At 43.2% G+C, this 14601-nt stretch overlaps 1 protein-coding gene across 3 annotated transcripts in view; it reads left to right on the plus strand.

Annotated features, from left to right (window-relative positions):
- Positions 1-14601, plus strand: part of LDLRAD3 (low density lipoprotein receptor class A domain containing 3) — a 183526-nt gene that overhangs the window by 32526 nt on the left and 136399 nt on the right. The window contains exon 1 of one of the 3 annotated variants that reach the window (XM_074997505.1): positions 609-693. The exons of the other annotated variants lie outside the window; for them this stretch is intronic. The gene's annotated coding sequence lies outside the window, so the exon portion shown is untranslated. Of the gene's footprint in view, positions 1-608; positions 694-14601 lie in introns of those variants that run through there. 3 annotated transcript variants of the gene reach the window in all.

A 14601-nucleotide genomic window follows, 5' to 3' on the forward strand; every position in this document is an offset into this window, starting at 1 on the left:
TGGAACAGTTTACCAAGGGCTGTGGTGTATTCTCTACCCTGGGCAGTGTTTTACATCACTTGAATGTTTCCTAAAAGCTCTGCTTTAGGAATTATTTGTGGATATTCTGTGGCCTGTGTTATACTAGAGGTTAGGCTAGATGTTCACAATGGTCCCTTCTGGACTTAGACTCACATTCAACCCCCATATATGTATGGGTGTCGAAAGGGAAGGAAATACAGGCCTATGAGTTCTTTTAACTCTATTAAGGAAATTTATAGACTATCTAAACAAGGTGTCACTCCCCTACTATCAGCAGACACGACAGTGCTTATCAAGACAAAAGATGGCATCAATAGCCAGTGGCAGGAACACTTCAGTCAGCTGTTCAAATACCACTAACAACAACAGCATTTTCAACACGGTCACTAGTATACTTGTCTTTGTCGATGTGGATTGTGAATCCTCCATCTGTGAGATTCAAGCAGCTGTAAAAATGATGAAAGCTGACAAGGCCACAGCCACTGGTGAAATGTCTGCTGAGATATTCACACAGGGAGATCTATCCCTGCTGTAATGTCTATATTCCCTCCTTCAGGAGAGAGGAAACCATACCCAGCGAGTTCAGGGACACCATCATAATGACCATCTTTAAGAAGAGAGACAGGATGGACTGCACAAACTACTGAGGGATCTCCCTGCTTTCAACTTCAGGTAAATTTATTACCCTAGTCCTTCTGAATTGTCTCCTTCCACTGAGAGGAGAAGTTCTTCGGGAGTCACAACATGGCTTCTGGCCAGGGTAAGGAACAACTCCTATGATCTTTCTTGCTCACCCTAATACAAGAGAAATGTTAGGAGCAGTGTCAGCCTTTGTCTGTGGCATTCTGCAATTTGGCTAAAACATTCAACTCCATCAGCCACAATGCCCTCTGGGAGATACTGTGACACTTTGACTGTTCCCCAAAATTCATCAACAACATATGCCTCTTATGTGACAACATGCAGTCTGTGATACCCAACAATGGCGACACAACTAAACCAAATGACATAAGGATGGGAGTTAAACAAGGGTGTGTGATAGCATCTCTGCTGTTTAATATCTTCCTGGCAGCCATGCTTCAGGTTATCAGAGATGACCTCCCAAGTGGAGTTGAAATAACCTACAGGATGGATGCAGCCTCTTCAGTTTGGGTCACTTCATAGTCAAGACCACATTGTCATTGGTGGTAGAACTCCCTTACACCAATGACGCCAAGGTCAGTGCTACCTTGGAAGATGGTCTTGAAACAGTTGCCAGTGTTTTTGCTGCAGCCTACCACAGGTTGTGACTGACTCTCAGTACGTGATAAACCAGAATTCTCTTTTAGCCAGCATCCACCATACCATTACCCGACCCAGCGATCGTGGCAGATGATCAACTGCTGGAAAATGTCAACAGCTTCCCCTGCCTCAGAAGCTGTTTGTCCAGGAACATTTACATTGACGATGAAATCCACTGCCAAATTTCTGCTGCCAGGGCAACTTATGGATGTTTCTGGAGACGAGTCTTTGATGACTGTGGCATCAAGATGCAGACCAAGTACAATGTCTACAATGATGTAGTCATCCCAGTGTTGCTGTATGGACCTCAGACTTGGACTTTCTAGAGATGTCATTTAACAGATGTGGAGAAATTCCGCCAGTGTTACCTGAGGAGAATATAAGACATCATGTGTCAGGAGAGAGGGAGCAATTTTAGCATTTTTGCAGAGGCTGATTCCTGCAGCATGGTGTCAACAATTGCCCACAAGTAGCTGTGATGGTCTGGTCATGTGATCAAGATGCCTGACACACATCTGCCTAAACAGATTCTCTGCTCAGCTGAGGGCTGGGGCAAGGTCTTGTGGTGGGCAAAGGAAGCGCTACAGAGATGTCCTTAAGAACACATTTGTAAAGTGCAAAATTGACACTGACACTTGGCAGAGGCAGGTGGAGGATCGGGTTAAACTGGAGGACCACCAACAAGAATGGCCCCCAACACTTTGAGATCGAGTGTTTTGTCTCTAGGAAGAAGACCAGAGAGCCCAACGTAAGAAACATGCCTGGGCCTGCAACAGCGCTGCTGGTGTCTGCGCCAATGGACAGAGAGACCTCACATGGAGCCACTGCCAGAGTGTGTTCCTTGCCAAAACTAGCCTAAACTTTCACCTTCCCACTCATCAGTTATAGGCATCCAAGGGGAAATCTTACTCGACACAAGGGATCACAGAGAGATAGAGAGACCTTATCGTTAGCTTTACCATTCACTGTTTAATTGGCTTGTCTCCTTTTGAATTACATCATCTTTGTGTATTTCTAAAGTGATTTAATAAAATGGCATTGAACATAATCTTTTAAATTTATGGTGGGGCCTTTTCATCCCCAAGAGCTTTTACAGATTGCATACAAGGGGATCACTTCACCCATTTGTGAAATGCAGCAGCTGTCTCAGGAGAGAGGAAACAACCTCTACATACACAGTATATTTTTCATTTTTAACCTTGTGCCAATCAGAAGCTGTGAAACTGCCCCTGAGGTTATTTCTTGCGTGTTGCAATTCAATAGAAGGACCAGTCTATTACTTATCTTTCTCCTTCTTTTCAAAAGCAAGATTACTTTTGGTTTTGGAGACTGCAGAGAAGGATCTCACTCAGGAAGAGTAGCTACTTTTACTTGTGCTTATGAGGGGGCATTATCAACTTGCTCTCCATCTTTTCTGTTTGTGAGAGGTTCTTTATGAGAGGAGAGCCCATTACTCACTTTTCTTCGTTAAGTTCGGGGTAGGCTTGTCAGTTCTTGGTAGTAGCTACAACTATTGGGGGCTGCAAATAGTGCACAGGGTTAGCGCTGGGGCAAAAAAGTTCTTTCTGGCTGAGTCAAAGTACGCTCAGCTTGGTGATGCCAAGGCTTGGATTTTCAAAGGTGCCTCAGAGCATTAGCTAGCCAATGCCAAAACTTGTTTAGGCTCCTTTGTGTATTCTGACAGTGCTTTGGAATGGTGATGTGAGTTGGAGCTGGGTTCACACCATCTGCCCTTTATGCCCCACAACCAATCATCCATGTTCACCACTAGCAGGCAGTCCTGGGAGAAACAGCAAGGATGCAATGACCTTCAGAAATTGAGCTCTTCCTGCTCCCCTGCCCCTTGACTGGGATCCTGGCCAGGTGTACAGTTGGTGGGACTTGAGAGGCTTGTGCTGTGGTTGCCTGGTCTGTTGATTGTGCATTTTGGTGGCAGTGACTTTCAGTCTAATATTAAATGTTTTTTAAAGGAATCTGGGACTACCTGCCTAATGCCTACCATGCACTGTAAATTTTCACTGTCTGTATACCCTGTTGCACAAGAAAATGTGTTTGGAGTAGTTCAGAAATGTAGTTAGAGCAGATTCTGCTCCATGTGATTGTAAAGGTTATTTAGACAGCCTGTTTTCCTCTCTCACCTTCTTTTGGGGGATTCCCAGTTTCAGATGAACTGGCACTTGTACTAACAATTCTTATCAGGTTTAGATTGGTACAGTAATTATTAAAACTCACTTTGGGCAAGTTGTATTTGCTTCTTGTAGCTCAACTTTCTGCAGAGCACAGAATAAATAAACTTCTAGAGAAGCATGATAGTTCTTTCCTGATAAATGAATACATTCCATGTCAGTAAAGGAGCATACGGTGGGTGAGAGCCACCTGCCAAGTTTATACCCTGAAATCTTCAGACATAGTGTTACTGAATTGGCAGAGTGGCAGCCAATGCTACCTGCTTTGCAATTATATCTCCTGCTTTGTTTATGGGAGAGAACAACTGGGGCAATGAGATGATAATTTAAGATTAGCCTTTGTGTCTGAATCCTTGTTTCGTTCATCAAGTTCCAAAGATTGTGAACTTATTTAGCAGCCCCACTCATGATGATCCTAGGTGCTGTTGCAATACAAATTATAAGTATTTGGATCACAGGCACCACAAGGTTAGGAAAAATTACAGGCTTTCACAACATGTGCTAGATTAGGATCTAGAATTCTTTCATGGCTGTTTTTGGAAGTTTGAAATCACCTCTTATACTGTAGTAACTTATAAAGTTTCTTTCTAATATTTCAGGTGTTTGATCAGGGCTCAGCTGCTAGCTCAGTTCTGCTTTGCTGTGAACCCTGGGTATGATCCATAGAGCCAAACTGACAAATGCCAGAAGAGTTGCTGTTTCTGCTTCTAGCTGAGGAATGCCTTGTAGTTTTCTATTCTTATGTTGATTTAAGGACAACTCAAACTGAAGAGTTGGTACCTGGTTTAGGCCGGTAAGTTTAGTTAAAATAAGGAAACAGAAAGATCCTCAGGAATCCTTGAAATGTCTTTAATCTTTTGGAGGTTGAGCATTTGTAAGATATTGTGATAAGCTTTAAAGTGAGATGAACTTTTTCTGATGATCAAAATGTTGTCTTTTGTGACAGAGAGAGCCTTGTTGGCCTATATTCTATCAAAACAAAAAAGCAGTCCAGCAGCACTTTAAAGACTTCTTCTGGGTCTGTCCCACCAAAGCTCACCACCTAATAAATTATTTTGTTAGTTGTTAAAGTGCTACTGGACTGCTTTTTTGTTTTGGTATTCTTTTGTGAACTTCTTCAGTCTGAACTGACAATAGCTTTCCACAGCTTTCACGGAGCATTCAGCAGTCCTAACATAACATACAGGTTAAAGCTTCCAAGTTTGGGTGACTGAGGTTGGACACGTCCATCTCCTCCAAATCCAATATATTTAGATACCTCAGTTTGAAAAATGTGACCTTTTCCCATTAGATAACGTCAGTGCTCATTCTGAAGTTTCCCCCTCCATCCTTTTTGTACAACTCTTATGTTTACTGGATTTGCTTGACAGTCTCTGTATCTGTATGCTATGGAGCTGGCTTTTGAGGGGAGAAGGAAGGGTAAATGTAAACACATTTAAAACTGGAGTTGACATGAATTTTGCAGTTGTACTGTGTGAATCACAATAAACAGGAAAGGAAAACTGCTGTTAGATCATCTGGTCCATCATCCTGTCAATTTACTGTTGTTCTCTACCAGGTATTCCAGTGACCTTGGTCCGGAACAGATTGACTGCTCACAGTGCATATATTTACACAGCAATGTACACCCACAGTTAGCGTGACTCGAATCAGCTGACCTGTGTCAGGGAGCCCTGCACTTGTTTCTAAATTGTCTGTTAATCTGAGGTTAAGGATGTTCTGACATGATGAATGTAGGCCCCTGACATCCACACTGCTGTGAGCAGAGAAGAGTCAGTGACCCTAGCCTAGGAAATATCTTCACTAGAGGGAAGATTGACCCTGCCGTGGCTGATCTCCCCGAGTTCAATTTAAGCGCGCCTAATTGGGATGCGGTAAATAGAACTTACAGGGCATCTGCGTTGGCATGCATCCTGGCTGCCGGCAGCTACCTTCTGCCTGTTGGGAGTAAGGGAAGTTAACAGGAGTGCATGTGGCCATCAAACTCCCCTTAGTGGAGGCAGTGTGGAAGCCCAAATCAAGATATGTCGACTCTCACAATGTAATTAGCATTGCAAGAATTGTGTACCTTAATTTGACTGTCTTCTGTAGTGTAACCCTGCCCCGAAAATGCCTGGCACCCCTGCCCAAGTGTCAACACTTTAGCCTTCACTCTGGGACACCCTGTTTCCTAACTCCTGGTACTGTTGACGGGACTCAGGAGCATGAATACATCGTTTGTTTAATTAGCTCCTTTGGTGGCTGCCTCAGTTAAACACAGTTTGAGGTTTTATATGGAACTAAAATTTAACCTGAGAATTTTGCTCTCCACCTCCAGGCTGAGACACGTTGGCAGAAAAATGCTCCTGTTCACCCTCTTCTGAGAATAAGTGGAACATCTGTCGCCAGGGCTGTCAAACTATTACAATGAACCTTTGTGATTAAGTTTTAGAACAGGGTGTGTGACGAAGGTGTTTTTGTTCGGTTGGCTGGCAGCTGCTGGGTGAAGAGCAGTGTGCTCCAGAGCTCCCAAGAGGTCAATTATCCTTGCCCTTTCTGCACCCCAGAAGGTAGAGATAAGGGAGCCCACAGAGGTGGTTGGAAGGTTTTTTGGGCTGATTCCCACTCGCCATCCTGACAATGCACGCAGTCCAAAGGAGTGGACAATAGATCAGATGATTGCCGTTCAGGGAGGAGAAGTGGCAGTTCCTGTCACAGGACAGCTCAGAGAAGGGATGACCCCATTCTGGCTGTTGGGAATCACCACCTTCTGCCTATCAGCTTTGCTCCCTGTTCTGGGCCTCCTCCTGCATTTTGCAGCATGGAGCTTGATTGCCACATACTAATAAGTGGCTCTGGTGACTGCACTGGCTGCTTGCAGCTCTGCTCCTCTGCCTCTGTGATTTCTGGGGCACATCAGGAGGGCTTCTGGGACAACTCAAGCTAGGTCCCATGCACAATAGGAAGCAATAGGGCTGGGGTGCTAGATCCCAGCTCTCCGGTGGCTTGGACTCTTCAGCCCTGCAGGGTCCTGGGATCCTAGGTCTGAACCTCAGGTTAGTACAATTGGTTTGTGGAAGCAAAGTGTGGGGGGAGGCGATGGCAGCTTAAGCCACCACTGACATTACTGTGTAGACATACCCACTACATCTCCATTGCTTCCATGGGGAGATGGCTCCAGCATCTACTTGAGCATTAAAACACTTGGACTTTAAATACTAAACCAACCACCACATGATGTCACTCCATTATTCCTCTGTTATATTGCCAAATGCAGGTTTTGTTGAAGATGCCACCATCTGAGATCCACATTCTTGTACAGCAAAGTGTGGCATTACTTTTCTGGCAGCTTTGAGGCTTGTTTAATATACAACATACCTCACCTGCTGTGGTCACATTTGCTGGGAAGAACTGGTCTCCTATGCTATGTGAAAATAGCATGCTGCTCATCCCCTTCTCCTTTCTTCCCCATCCGAAAGAAAAACCTTTCATGACAACCCCACATTAATTTCCACGTGCGCAGGCTGAAACTGCATTCCATTGTAATGGAGATATATAATTTTCTTTCAAATAGGGCTTCTGTTAGAATGAGTAAATGGTATAGATAAGGTGAAATTAAACTCCTGAGGAAAGAATGAGCCGTCGATTTCAATAGAATCCCAGCTGTGTATCTTCATAACTGTGCATTTCCCACTGACAAAATGCAAATGCCTTTCATTTTTCTGTTACTGTGTTGCATACAGAAATCAGGCAAAATGTAACTCACACAATAAATGCTGAGTCACGTTATCTTGTGTGTGTGGTTTTTTTTTAACATTACTGTATAAAGCTCATCAGCGGACTCTAGCTGAGAGAAAAAAAACACATTTTAGGAAAGGAGGTTGTAAAAACATTTTTTTCACTTGAAGTGATTATTTCCTTACTGTCTGACAGTGATAATAAGGATTTTCTGACTTTTGAATAAATACTTATCTTTTTGCCCATTCAATTTGTTGTAGGAATTGCCTTGGGATGGGTAAAGGGATACCTAGAGCTCTGTGGATCCATGGATTCCTACTTTATATCTGCATTCAGAGATGTCATTGTGGTTATCTGCAGGCCATTTTGGTAAATATGGACATGGGCACAAATTTTGTACATAGAATCTGCAAATTTGAGTATATCTGCTGTATATTCATGGAGATCTGCACCTTCAATGTCGATGCAGGGATTTGTGGCTCATTTTTGAGGCTACAGTTGCAGATAAAAATTTTGTATTCTGCAGGGCTCTAGGGATACCTAACTGGAACGTCAACAGCTTGAAATGTGGATGGAGTGCTTTCTGAGTGGATCTCTAGAAGACCCTCTAGAAGGGTCTGAAGAGCCCTTGCTGTTACTTTCAGTAGTGCTGAAGGTATAAAAGGCATGCGTCCTGTAATGTCCCAGTTGGATCGGATGTATTTATGAGCAAAGGTCTTCAAGGTGCCTTTGTGAGAATTAGAGATAGTCCTTGGCATTCTAATATACAGACTGTGACCTCTGTGCATGGTTCACCACATCTTAGACATTGGCAGGTTTTGGTCACAATGAATGATTAACAGGCTGTAACTCAGCCCTGCTGTTGCTCATGAATATGGCTTTTGAGTACCTTGTTTTGTAAAACCTGTCCTGGTTAGTCACTTGCAATTACAAAGGAGAGATGAACAAAGCTGATTGGCTGCATGTATTCACTGTGTATGAATTTGGCTGATACGCAGACTGGTGTCCTTCTGCCACAAAATTTATGAGAGCTGGAAAATGTTGGTGTTGTGTGCATTAAGTTTTGCTGATATACTCCTAGTTCAGTGCCAGCTTGATTAACATTTCATCAAGTACCTAGGGTAGTCCTCAGCCTGGTAATGTTTGCACTTCTGATTTAAAGGACCAGGTCAAATAAAGAATGCCTGAGGGTGTAAAGTGGAACACATGCAAATAATATACAGGCTGAGCCTCTCTAGTCTGGTAAACCCTCTAGTCTCGTCTGGCAACATCTGTAGTCTGGTGTGATTTTAGTTAGCCAGATGACCACTTATCATGGGCATGGCCAAGTTTCCTGTGGTCCAGTAAAGTTTGTTTCCAGCCATCAGTCCTGGTTCTCAGTGTTCTGTGCTGTTTTATAGCTGTAATTTATCCCTATATGTCTTCTAGGAGCCCAGTAAGCAGTGAAAGTGTTGGCAATGTGCTAAACAATATTGACCTCCTGTGGTCCAGCAAATTGCTTTGTTCAGCGCCAGTTAGATCCTGAGGGTGCCGGACTAGAGAGGTTTAACTAGTACTTTTCTTTTTTTACCCTCTGTTATTAATTTCTATATTATGATATGGTCCAGAGGCCGTGTTAAAATCTCAGTCCTAAATTCCATTCATCTGGTTTTGAAATCTCCTTTTGTCTTGTTCCATCTTGAGTTTTATTTTTTAATAATGAATTAGGGCACTTGGCTAGCATTGTTATGATTCCCATCAGCTGGTGCCAGTTCTCCTCTGCCACAGACTCTGAAGTTTCTGGCTACTTTCTTCTTCTAACCCTTTCACTTGACCCAGTGACAGAATCCGTCCTAATTTCTGGTCACCAGCCCTCATTCCCCTCCTTATTCTTTCACTCTTTTCAGGCTTTTTCTCCTCACAATACAAACATGATTTAGTAAGTTTATACCCTATAACGCACACCCACTTGACCCCCACTTACCTCACTACTGTCCTCCTCTTTTATTTTGAAGCTCCTCAAACATGCCATCAAGAGTTCTCCTTCTCCAGCCTCATAAAAACAGCCATACAAGGTCAGCCAAAGGTCCAACTAACCGTCTGACACACAATTCCATGTGTCCCACAGGAGTGAACACAGAACAGGCAGTCACCAAGTGATCCATCTGCTAGTGCTCATTCCCAGCCTCTGTCAAACAGAGGTTAGGGACACCATCCCTGCCTTCTTGGCTAATAGTCATTGGTGGACCTGTCCACCATGAATTTAACAGGAGTTCCAAAAAGAACTAGTGGAGGTCTTGGCTTCCGCAACTTTAGACACCATCCAGTTTGGCCCATGTTCCCTGAACTTAACTGAAACTGCTCTCACCAAACTCTCCAGTGACCTCCTCTTAGGCAAATCTTAGACCCAACACTTCTTGATCCTCCAGTTGCCTTTGGTACAGTCAAAATACTCGTATTAAAAATGTAACCATCCTGCCTGCATGCCACTGTATTCTCTCCTTTGTAGCATAGCCTTTGAGCAGGAGTGGGGAACCTTTTTTGGGTCTGAGGTCACTGGGCCACAGAAAAATCAGCTGAGGGCCACACACAAGTGAGAAGCAAAAAAGCCTTAAAGCCAAAAAAACCCTCCCTCGCTGATCTTCCTCTCCAGGGAAATAAAAAAAAATTCCTCAGTGACCTGGCCCCCAAGTGAAGGCATTGTTTGTAAACCAGCAGATGCCAGATGTACACTGGCCTCCCCGTCCCTGCACTGCGAGCCTGTTTACATACAGGAGGCATGTACAGCAGAAAACGTGGGCCAGACAATCAGGTCAACCACGACTCCAGAGGCCTTGCGATATAATGTTCTTTGTGATAAACATAAAGGCTATGTCTACACTATCCCAAAACTTCGAAATGGCCATGCAAACGGCCATTTCAAAGTTTACTAATGAAGCGCTGAAATACATAAGCTGTCCTGTAGAAATTAATACAAACTTTAAAGCAAGAAAATCTGGTCAGCAGCAGCAGTATAAAGGCCCTACTCCTCAGAGGTGCCTAGGACCTGGAATGATCAAGCCCCAAAAGAGAAATCCACATTTATGGTTTGGTTTGATTTTTCGTTTTGTTTTTTACAGTTGTTTGGAAAAGATTGAGCCTTTGCTTCAGTTAAGGAAACACAAAATTTTCTGTTAAAATGTAATTTTCAAACACTTTTTTAAAGGAGACACTGCAGTGAAAACAAATTAATGCTCAGTCTTTCTGTGGTGCCAAAAGCACTTATTTTTCAAAGGCTGGTTGGTAGCTGACTTCACTCCTCTTCAGTGCTGAAACCTAACATGTCATCTTTGCTTCCTGATTGTCAGGAGTTTAATCACATTGGAATCACAGGACTGCATGGCATTAGCAGGAGGCTGTTTATTAGAAACTGACATTCATGACTTTGTGCATATGCTGATTAAGCTCATGGTATCCCTAAAATATATTTAGCATCCAAAGTAGATAAACTCCAGGTATACAACTCCTTGAACAATTCTTCATGTATTTTTCTTTTTCCTAGCCTTTTACTAATGAGGTATTGATCAGTAAAAATCCTTTAAGGTCACTATTGAATTGCACAGGAGGAGTTTCTTCCTTCCAATTCTGCAGTATGTTTTTTGCATGTACACTTAAGCTTGTTATTTATACTGGGTGATGCTAGTAAGAAACCTGAGAGAGCTATGTTTTCATCATCACCAAACCTGGGCTCAGTGCCCGTTGGTGTCAGATGCCTCCCTCACTACTTCCTTCCACCTTTCCCAGTTCAATGCAGAGTGGCTTTAATTCTGTAGACTAGCTCCGCACCAATCTACTGTATCATCTATCTATTCTCTGTGGGGTCTGCCTCTCCTTATTTTAACCATCCATTATGCTGAATACTGGGGTCTTGATTTTTCATTCGTTGTTTGTTCTACAGATATGCCCAAATAGCTGTAACTTCCGTTGTTTAACCTTAAAGAACAAGAAGAACCCTGGAAATTAGATCACGGGAGAGATGATCAAAGACAGCGGAAAAAGTATGATTCAGGAAAAACACCGACTATGTAATATATTGTGGAAAGAAGAGAAGGCACCTAAGGAATGGGCTATGTTTTGTTGTGAGAAAATGTGCCTGCTTCTCAGACTCTGTGTGTGTGTATGTGAGAGTAAACATGCAGACTAAAAAAGATACTTAAATATTTGTGTTTCATAAAAGAGGTTCGACAAACAAAACTATAAGTACCTGTTTAGATTGCAAGTTTAAAATATTCCTAACTTTTCAGATTCTGTGCTGCATACTGTTGAACGGGCAGTTTATGAAGCAAAGATATATTTGTTTTTCAAGCAAATTTTGTGACTCAAGAGGAAGACTGAGGACAGAATTGAGGAGGAAAAGAAAACAGCAGAAAATGCAGCGATGGCCAAAGTCTGAAATGTGTTCTAGTTATCATCCTTTGGTAGGATCTGAGGTTAAAACAGGGAATGATCAAGTTTATGTGTTACTTACACAGTTAGTCAGGTCAGTGGGGCCTGATGAAGTACCTCTTGGAATACCCATAGAACTGACTGAAGAGATTTCTGAGTCATTAGTGAGAAATGTCTGAGAAATCATGGAGGATGGGAGAGATCAGAGGACTGGAAAATGGCAAATATAATACAGGTTGAACCTCGCTAGTCCGGCACACTCTCGTCCAGCAATGTGTGTAATCCAGCATGATTTTAGCTAGCTGGATGACCACTTATGTGTGTGGCCAAGTTTTCTGTGGTCCCGTAAAGTTTGTTTCCAGCCACCAGTCCTGGCTCTCAGTGTTCTGTGCTGTTATTTAGCTGTAATTTATCCCAAGTGTCTTCTACAAGCCCACTAAGCAGTAGAAGTATTGGTAAAACTTCAAAACAATATTGACCTCTCATGGTCTGGCGAATTCTCTTGTTTGGCCCTGGTGAGGTCACTAGGGTGCTAGACTAGAGCACTCTTGACATGTCTATAAAAAGGGGAATAGGGACAACTCAGGAAATTACAGACCTTATCTTAACTTTGGTGTCTCTAAAGATGATAAAGCGAATTATGAATTTGTAATCACCTAGAAGATAAGGTGGTAAGCAACAGTCACTTTGCCTTCGACAAGACCAAATCCTGTCAAATCAACTAACAAACGAGTTCTTTCAACATTGTAACACGTAAGGGTAGGGAAGCAGCATCAGTCCCTGGAAAAATCATGGAGGGGCTCCTCAAGGAAGTCATTTTGAGGCACTTGGAGGAGGGGAGAGTGATCAGGAAGAGTCAGCATGGATTCATGAGGGGTAAGTCATGTCTGACCAATCTGGTTAGTTTCTACGATGAGACAACTGGCTCTGCGGATAGGGGAAGATCAATGGGTGTGATTTATCTTGACTTCAGCAAAGCTTTCGATACAGTCTCCCACAATGTTCTTGTCAGCAAGCTAAAGGAATGTGGATTGGGTAAATGGACGGTAAGATGGATAGAAAGCTGGCTAGAAGGTCGGGCCCAGCGGATAGTGATCAACAGCTCAATGTCAGGATGGCAGTCGGTTTCTAGTGGAGTGTCCTAAGGTGCAGTTCTGGGTCCTGTTCTGTTGAACATATTTATCAATGACCTGGATGAGGGGTTGGATTGCACCCTCGGCAAGTGTGCGGATGACACTAAGCTATGGGGAGAGGTAGATACACTGCAGGGTAGGGATAAGGTCCAGAGTGACTTAGACAAATTGGAAGACTGGACTGCAAGAAATCTGTTGAGGTTCAATAAGAACAAGTACAGAGTCCTTCACTTGGGCCGGAAGAATCCCAAGCATTGTTACAGGCTGGGGTCCGACTGGCTCGGAAGTAGTTCTGCAGAAAAGGACCTGTGAGTTGTAGTGAACAAGAAGCTGGACATGAGTCAACAGTGTGCCATTGTAGCCAAGAAGGCTCATGGCATATTAGGTTGCATCAAGAGGAGCGTTACAAGTAGATCCAGAGAAGTGATTATTCCTCTTTATTCGACTTTGGTAAGGCCACATCTGGAATACTGTGTCCAGTTCTGGGCCCCCAGTTATAGGAAGGATGTGGATACACTGGACAGGGTCCAGTGGAGGGCGACCAAAATAATATAGGGGGCTGGAAAATATGACCCATGAAGAAAGGTTGAGGGAATTGGGACTTTTTAGTCTGCAGAAGAGAAGACTGAGGAGGGGCTTGATAACAGCCTTCAACTTACTGAAGGGAGGTTGCAAAGAGGCTGGAGAGAGGCTGTGCACAGTGGTCACGGATGGCAGAATATGAAACAATGGTCTCAAGTTGTGGTTGGGAAGGTCCAGGTTGAATATTAGGAAAAACTTTTTCACTAGGAGGGTGGTGAAGCATTGGAATGGTCTACCCAGGGAAGTAGTGGAGTCTCTATCCCTGGAGGTGTCTTGTCTCGCCTTGACGAAGTCCTGCCTGGGCTGATCTGATGGGTTTGGCCCTGCCTAGGGCAGGGGACTGGACTTGATGGCTTTTTTTAGGTCTCTTCCAGATCTATTGTTCTGTGATTCTATAAAAGAGAGAATACACCCATGAAGTTTGAAGATGATACCAGGCTGGGAGGGGTTGCAGACACTTGGGAGGACTGGATTAGAATTGAAAATGACCTTGACAGACAAATGAAATGAAATGGTATGAAATAGGATGAAATTCAGTATGATAAGTGCAAAGTACCATGCTTAAGAATGAATAATCATCTGCCCAAATACAAAATGGGAAATGAATGCAGAGGAAGGAGACCTCTAGAAGAATATCGGTAGGCTATGATAGTCACAAACTAAATGAGAGTTAGCAATGTAGTATTGTTGCAACTCTTCCCCCTCCCCTGCCAACATTGTTCTGGGATGGATTAGCAGGAGTCATGTAAGCAAGATTCGAGAAGTAATTCTGCTCAATTCAGCAGTTGTGATGCCTCAACTGGAGATTGGTGTACTGTGTCCAGTTCTGGGCACCACATTTCAAGAAAGACGTGAACAAATGGAAGGAAGTCCAAAGTAAAGCAACAAAACTGATTAAAGGTCTAGAAAACATAGAATCATACAATTGGAAGGCACCGTGGGAGGTCATCAGCTTCAGTCTCCTGTACTCATGGCAGAATTAGCCATCATCTAGACCACGAGTCAGCAACCAAAATAACAAGAGCAGCCATTTTTTCCAATTCCATGAAAAACTCAATGATTCAAGAGCTGCAATGCATGTGAATACAAGATGGTCCTCAATAAATAACATCAAACCAGACTTTTTGTAACCCCTGTCTTAAGAACAGCACACATACAATGTTTTATAATGCAATATACATTTACTGCAGGATGTTCAGAAACTTTTTGCATATTCTATTTCCTCACACTGTACATGTGTGTTTGTACCACTGTCTTCCTGACTTTCACACTCCATC

Source organism: Carettochelys insculpta, chromosome 6, assembly GCF_033958435.1.
Source record: "Carettochelys insculpta isolate YL-2023 chromosome 6, ASM3395843v1, whole genome shotgun sequence".
In the NCBI taxonomy this organism is placed as follows: Eukaryota; Metazoa; Chordata; order Testudines; family Carettochelyidae; genus Carettochelys; species Carettochelys insculpta.